The sequence below is a fragment of the Crocuta crocuta genome, unplaced genomic scaffold, assembly GCF_008692635.1.
Source record: "Crocuta crocuta isolate KB4526 unplaced genomic scaffold, BGI_CrCroc_1.0 scaffold127, whole genome shotgun sequence".
Classification (NCBI taxonomy): Eukaryota; Metazoa; Chordata; class Mammalia; order Carnivora; family Hyaenidae; genus Crocuta; species Crocuta crocuta.
Window position 1 is genome coordinate 3,448,166 of NW_027532008.1, and position 7,501 is coordinate 3,455,666.

Sequence of the window (7,501 nt, forward strand, 5' to 3'; positions counted from 1 at the left end):
GAGCGCGCGCCGCCCCGCTCCCGCCCCTTTCTGCCTGCCTGAGGCCAATCAGGAGTCGGGCCGCGCCGGTGTCCCGCCTCTGCACGCTGCGCTAGGCGCCGGGAGCGGACGGATCTCTCTGCGCATGACCCCGCCACCCTTCGGCGCCTTCTGCCCTGCCCCTAGCCAGGTCTCGCCCGTGGGCGGAGCCCTCCGGACTCAGGTCTGAAGTGACTTGCTGGTCTTGGGCGGATCGAGAACCTGGATGGCCGGGAAAATCTTTCGGGAACCCCTGTCCCCCAACTGGTCCCACCCTTCTCCCATTCCCCACTACCTATAAGTGGTTCCACCTGATATAAAGCAAAGGGTCACGTTGTGGTCTGGAATTAGAGTGTGACCTGGGTCACTGCTTTGTCAGAGTTAGGGGTCAGTCTGGGGTTGGGGGTGGGCGTGAGGGGGTCAGGGCTTGGGCTGGGTTAGGGTCGTGAGTGGTCAGACTGTGACCAGGACTCAGGTTGGTAAGTAGCTAACAGATCGATCTTGCCTCCCTACCCAAACTCCGTCCCCAGGAAAAGAACTAAGTTTATTTGCGTTAATATATACTTAAGAATCAGACCGGGGAATTGTTAAAAGGAGGAACAAAGCCATCGGCCAAAGGATAGTGAAAATTTCCAGGTTTCTGGAAACCTGACTTGGGAGGGAGAGGCATTAAAACCCTGGGATTTCGTAACTTTGAAGAATCATACTTAAAATTACTCGATCAACAGTCTAGAGTTAGGACTCTGGGGAGATGCTCCATCCCCACCCAGGTCTTTTATTATAACATTTTAAGGTAAGACTATAGAAGGCATAAGATAGATTTAGTGGATAATGAATCTGGGTATGATGTGGTAGATGCATTTAGGGGGTATTCTCTGAAATTAGGACCAGAAGCCTTTCTTAAAACAAATAGTAAGGATAGGTGTCTAAATGAATAAATTTGTGGACTGGTGGGTAGGAAGTAGACGAATGGGTGGTGGAAACATCTACTTGGTTGCTTCTATTTCTTTTGTGGAAAACATCTGTGAAGAGGGAGGGGACGGACATACAGAGGACTGAGAAGAACAGAGAGTATTTGAAGAGCTGATGCAGAGAATGGAAGACAAACCTAACTAGAAACATAGTGGAAGTGCTGAGATTTAAATTTACAAATGGCCAATAGTGCATTTGTACAGTTTTCTCAATGGATATCTGTTTGTTTGGGTTTTTTTAGATTTTATTTTTAGGGGTACCTGGGTGGCTTGGTTGGGTAAGCGTCTGACTCTTGATTTCAGCTTGGGTCATGATCTCACTGTTGGTGGGTTCCGGCCCAGGGTCAGTGTGGAGCCCACTTGGAGAGTCTCTCTCTCCTCTCTCTCTCCCAGTCTACCCCATTTGCTCTCTATCTTTCTCTCAAATAAAAAAATAAACTTAAAAAAAAGATTTTATTTTTAAGGAATCTCTACACCCAGTATGGGGCTCAAACTTACAACCTGGAGATCAAGAGTCAAACGCTCCACCTTGACTAAGCCGGCCAGGTGCCCTGGATATCTGTATTTTAAAAGTAACTCCATTATTGGGGCGCCTGGGTGGCTCAGTCAGTTAAATGCCAACTTCGGCTCAGGTCATGATCTCACAGTTCGTGTGTTCCTGCCCCGTGTCGGTCTCTGTGCTGACAGCCAGCTCAGCGCCTGGAGCCTGCTTCAGATTCTGTATCTCCCTCTCTCTCTCTGACCCTCCCCTGCTCATGCTGTCTCTCTCTCTCTCACACAAAAATAAATAAAAAACATTAAAAATTTTAAAAAAGTAACTCCATTATCATACTACTAATTTTCAAATGTGAGTCTTCATATTTTAACTTAGATGTTAATTTCAGAAACTTCACAGTTTTTAGATATGAGATATTCTTAAATTTTCAGTTACTTTATTATTTTAAAAAGACCTGGGGGTCCTGGGTGGCTCAGTCAGTTGAGCGACTGGCTCTTGATTTCGGCCTGAATCATGATCACGTAGTTTGTGGGTTCAGATCCCGTATGGAGCTCCGGTGCTGGCAGTATGGGGCCTGCTTGGGATTCTCTCTCTCCCTCTCTCTCTGCTCCTCCCCTGCTCATTCTCTCTCTCTCTTTCTCTCTCAAAACAAATTTTTAAAAGAGACTTGCTGCAAATTTAATAAAATTTGGAACTATCACCTGAGTGAATGAAGAGTTGGCCAGATATGTCCCACCCCAGCTTAATCGAAGAAAATAAGAAAATAAACTAACTGCATCTTAGCTGTAATCATATCATTAGAACTGCTGCTTTTGCATGCATTCGTGTTGTCTAGTGGCTTATTTTATAAGCATCTATTGTTAACACAGCACAGAGCCTTCTTTCATGTGGTCAGCTAAGTATAGTTTAAGCTCAGTAGTTTCTTTGTTTACTTAATTTTGTTTCATTCTATTTTTTTGCAGATATTTAAGCATAGCACAATCAGTAATATTTTATCTTCTTCCTTCAGGATTTATATATATATATATTTAATTTTGTTTTAATGTTTATTTCTTTTGAGGGAGAAAGAGATGAAGTGTGAGCAGGGGAGGGGCAGAGAGAGAGGGAAACACAGAATCTGAAGCAGGCTCCAGGCTCTGAGCTGTCACCACAGAGCCCGACATGGGGTTTGAACTCATAAACCACAAGATCATGACCCGAGCTGAAGTCGGATGCTTAACTGACAGAGCCACCCAGGCACCCCAGGATTTATATATTTTTTAAATGTTTATTTATTTTGAGAGAGAGTAGGGGAGGGGCAGAGAGGGAGAGAGAGAGAATCCCAAGCAGGCTCTGCACTGCCAACACAGAGCCCAATGTGGGGCTCGAACCCCCGAATTGAACCATTAGACATGCCCGAGCCAAAATCAAGTCAGACAATGGACTAACCCACCCAGATGTCCCACCTTCAGCATATATTTTAAATAAGGTGAAAAGTTAATGTCTTCACCATAAGGTCTATTTAAATAGTCTACTCCAAAATAAATAGTCTACTAGTGAATATGAATTCCCAATGAAATGTACTTACTTGCATGCTGATTTAATAAATGTGTGACTTTCCAGGTGCCTGGGTAGCTCAGTCAGTTAAGCGGCTAACTTCAGCTCAGGTCATGATCTCATAGTTGGTGAGTTTGAGCCCCATGTCGGCTCTGTGCTGACAGCTCAGAGCCTGGAATCTGCTTCAGATTCTGTGTCTTCCTCTCTTTGCCCCTCCCCACTCACACTCTGTCTCTCTCTCTCAAAAATAAATGAACATTAAAAAGTTTTTAAATAAATAAATAAATGTGTGACTTTGGCGTGCTTAAAATAATATGGGGGCTCCTGGGTGGCTTAGTTGGTTGAGTGTCCAACTCTTGATTTTGGCTTAGGTCATGATCCCAGGGTTATGGGGTCAAGCCCCACATCAGCCTCCATGATGAGCATGGAGCCTGCTTAAGATTCTCTCTCTGCCTTTCTCCCTCGCTTGCACACACACCTTCTCTCAAATTTTTAAAAATTAAAATTAAAAAAATAATGTGGATTGATCATCTGATTTAATTTTTAGGAGCTATTAAAGCATTAAATGACAAGCAAATTTGTTGCAAATGAAATGTTAAGACTGTTGAATTTGACTTTATTTAACGTCTTTTTGGGGGGGAGGGAGCACAATTGCGGGGGAGAGGGACAGAGAGAGAGAATCCTTTTTTTTTTAAAATTAATTTGAGAGTGAATGAGGGGGGAAGAGGGGTAGAGAGAGGGGAGAGAGAATCCCTAGCATGCAGAGCTCAGTCTCATGAACTGTGAGATCATGGCCTGAGTCGAAATCAAGAGTCGATGTTCAACCAATTGAGCCACCCAGGAGCCCCAAGACTGTTAAATTTAACTGTCATCGTTTGTACCAAAATACCTTCCCAAGAAATTAATTTCCAAAATGGTCACAGATATCAAAAGTATTTCAAAAACAAAACAAAAAGAGGCACAAGGACCATCTTGTGATTTTGCGAAAGCCCATCCTGTCTCCTGGTCCACATCACCTACTTCCTGAACTCAGCTGTCCTTTTTTTTTTTTTTTAATGTTTATTTTTGAGAGAGAGAGACAGAGTGTGAGCAGGGAAGGGGCATAGAGAGAGGGAGACACAGAATCCGAAGCAGGCTTCAGGCTCTGAGCTGTCAGCACAGAGCCCGAGGCAAGTTTCGAACCCATGAGCTGTGAGATCACAAACTGAGCAGAAGTCAGACAGTCAACCAACCGAGCCACCCAGGCGCCCTTCAGCTGTCCTTTCTGTAAAATCAACAACTGTGTCTTGTGACGGCTTACCACGGGAACTGGTACATAGTAGGTTCCAACCCATTTTTGAATGGATACATGAAGCCAAGGGCTAGAGTTGGGGGAGATATCTAGGCAGGATTTTATCTCGGCATCAAGCCTATCACCACCAGAATAAAGGCAACCATCTAGGCTCCTGCAGGAAGGAAACAAAGGATTACAAAAAGGGTTCAGTGGATTTGGGAGCCTAGGAAACTTTTTTAGGCTTAGATATTCCACTTCGGGGGATTATTTAGTAATCCACTTATGAATTCTATCAACAAGGCTTTCCGGGACCCACTGTCCTGATGGACAGTCCCTCCCTTAAACTGGGGGCGAGGCAGATGGAGTACAGGGATGAAATGTACTCTAGTTCGAGGTGGGCCCCACTCATCCCCCCTCACTTATTACTTGCCTGCCCTACCCCCCTACTCTAAGTCATTTCTGCCTAGTCTTGGGTTCTGACAAAGTGTAAAGCTCTAACAACAACCCACAATGACAACTCTGGAAGCTGAGACTCCAAGAGGGTAATTGACTTCTCCCAAGTCACACAAAATTGAGCAGAGACAGGATCCAAGACGAGCACCAGTCAGAACCCAGTGTGCACACCCAGACCCCGGTGCGCCCGCCAGAATTTCACACCAATCCCTGTGTACCAACCTGCCTAACACGTGCTACTGGAGGCATTGGACTCTGAAACCACATAGAAGGAAAGATATGTTTGAGGAACCATCCTGACAGGACTCCCAATGTTGCATCAAGATTGACCCTTTGTTGAAGCTGGGCCTCACAATGGTGTGATGATGAGCCTTCTGCCTTTACTAAGAACGGACTTCCGAAGATAGGCTTTCCCATGAGGGTCGGAGTTTTGGAGGACTGTTAGGAAAGAAGAGACTGCTCCAGACCAGCAAGGAGGACACACGAAAGTAGTCTGGCACAAGGGACAAACAGACTAGAAGAAGAGTGAGCTGGTATGGGAAGAGAGGTTGGGAGTGGGAGGAGAGGAGTAGAAATTGAATGAGAACATGATCCGTGAGGAGAGGGGATCCCTTCTGCGCAGAGGAGAAACTGAAAGGATATAGGTTTGGGCAGGATATGGACCTGGCTTAAGAGAGGAGTGTGAAGACGTGAAGGTAGGAGGGGTCTCAGAGCAGGTCAGTGGGATGCCTCGCAAGAAGAGTCGGAGAGGCCCCTAAATGACCTAGTTAGGCTAATCCGGATGGGCCCCCGAACACCACCCAGCCAGCGCCGCTATTCAAGCGCCCTTGCACCGGAATCTCCCAGGCTCGATTTCTCCCAGGTGAATTCTGCCTACAGGTCGGTGAGGGACAGAAGCAAGCCTGAAGGTAGCGAGGTCCCTCCCCGCCCCAGCCAGGGCAGGCCTTTGCCGGAGACTCCGGGGAGCCAGCGGCGTTCCCCCAAATCCCGTCCCTTCGTCAATCCACTGGACCCTTGCTCCACAAGCCCCGCCTCCTGTTCCTGCCCCTGGCAGGGTTGACCAATCCCTAACACCACCATCCTCCAGGCCCCGCCTTAGTCCCGCCCCCAGGATGGCAGCATTGGTATATTGCTAGGCATCTGGCTCCAGTGGGCCGCCCCAGCGGCGCCAGGCGTAGGCTGTAGCGACTGCCAGGACACCTTCCCAGGGCTGCCCCCTCACCGGCTGGCAGGGGTGTCCCTCCCTCTTGTTACACAGGGTCACTCGGCTGCCTAAGTAGAACGTGTCACTGGTCACGAAGTGGAACAGGTTGAAGGCCAGCGTGAGGCCCCGTTGGCCCGCAGGCCTCCGAGCAGCCGGCAGCTGACTGGGGAGCTGTGGGGAGAGGCTGCAGTCACTCACTGTTAGGAGTCCTGGCTTGGGCCAGCGGTGTGGACGGACAAACATTGATTTCCCCCTTTTCGCTTGTGCTGTTTGAGTGTAGATGCTTCGTCTCGTACTGAGAATATTAGGTGCATTATTTGATTCAGACTCACACCAATCATAGGAGGAAGACTATATACTTTTGCCTCTTCTCCTTTTTCTCTCTCCCTTTCTCCTCTGACTCCTTTCTTCCCTCCCTCTACTTCTTTTCTTCCTTCCTTCCTTCCTTTCTTTCCATCTTTTCCTTCCCACTGTGTTTTTGTTTCTTCTCCTTCCCTTCTCTTCACTGTTATTATTTTGATAGTGTGGTGGTGGTAATTCATGGCAAGATATCTTTTACTTTGTCTTAATTTTGTTTGTTTTTCTAAGGCTCTCCTTTCAATAAATTTTTGCTTGACTGGGCATAGTTTATCAGTGATCCCTTGTTAGCAATAATTGCTCCAAATTGAGAAAAGAAACTTCAGTTTACAGGCAGTGTAGGGATTAGTGGCAAATTCTGATAGACATAGAAAATTCTGAGCTAAGGGATTAGGAGCTAATGGTTTGAACTGTCCATGCTATTGTCATAGTGACCTTTTTGAGGTGACAATGACTTAAACGTAACCCCTTCAATACAAGTAGTAATATTTGTTTTTTTTTAAGATTTTTTTTTTTTTAATTTCTAGGGGAGAGTGAGAGAGACAGGATGAGCAGAGGAGGGTCAGAGAGAGAGGGAGATACAGACTCTGAAACAGGCTCCAGGCTCTGAGCTGGCAGTCAGCACAGAGCCGACGCGGGGCTCAAACCCACGAACCGCGAGATCATGACCTAAGCGAAAGTCGGACGCTTAACCGACTAAGCCACCCAGGCGCCCCAACAAGTAGTAATATTTGGATAGGCCTGTGCTGTAGATTCCATGGTGGAAAGAAATTCTTACTATATATAGGTTCTGTTCTAGGTCCTTGGGAGAATTAGGGAACATGAGTGAACAAAACAGACCAAAACCTCCTTTTCTCTTGTGGGTAAGGGATGACAGACAGTAAAATAACCTAATTTTTAAGAACGCAAATAATCTTTTTGGCATATAGTTAGGAGGTGATACACAGAAGAAAGAAACTGATCTAGAATGGATGAGCGGAGGGTAGTTGCAATTTTAAATAGCATGGGCCAATAAGCTTCATTGAAATGCTAACATTTTAGCAAAGACTTGAAGGAGATAACAGTTTTCCCTATGGGTATGGGAGTTGAGGGTTTCCAGGAAGAGAAACCAACCAGCCAATGTAAAAGCCTAAGGGACAGCAAATTACTTACCCACTGAGTTACCTGTCCGCACAGATGCCATCTCCTCTGGG

General features: G+C 46.4%; 1 protein-coding gene across 1 annotated transcript in view; it reads right to left on the reverse strand.

Moving 5' to 3' along the window:
* The window catches only part of CEP85 (centrosomal protein 85), a 36,876-nt gene extending 32,519 nt beyond the window's left edge, over window positions 1-4,357 (reverse strand). Inside the window, exon 1 of the mRNA XM_077775709.1 lies at window positions 4,322-4,357. The gene's annotated coding sequence lies outside the window, so the exon portion shown is untranslated. The remainder of the gene's footprint in view (window positions 1-4,321) is intronic.
* Between the last annotated feature and the right edge of the window lie 3,144 nt (window positions 4,358-7,501).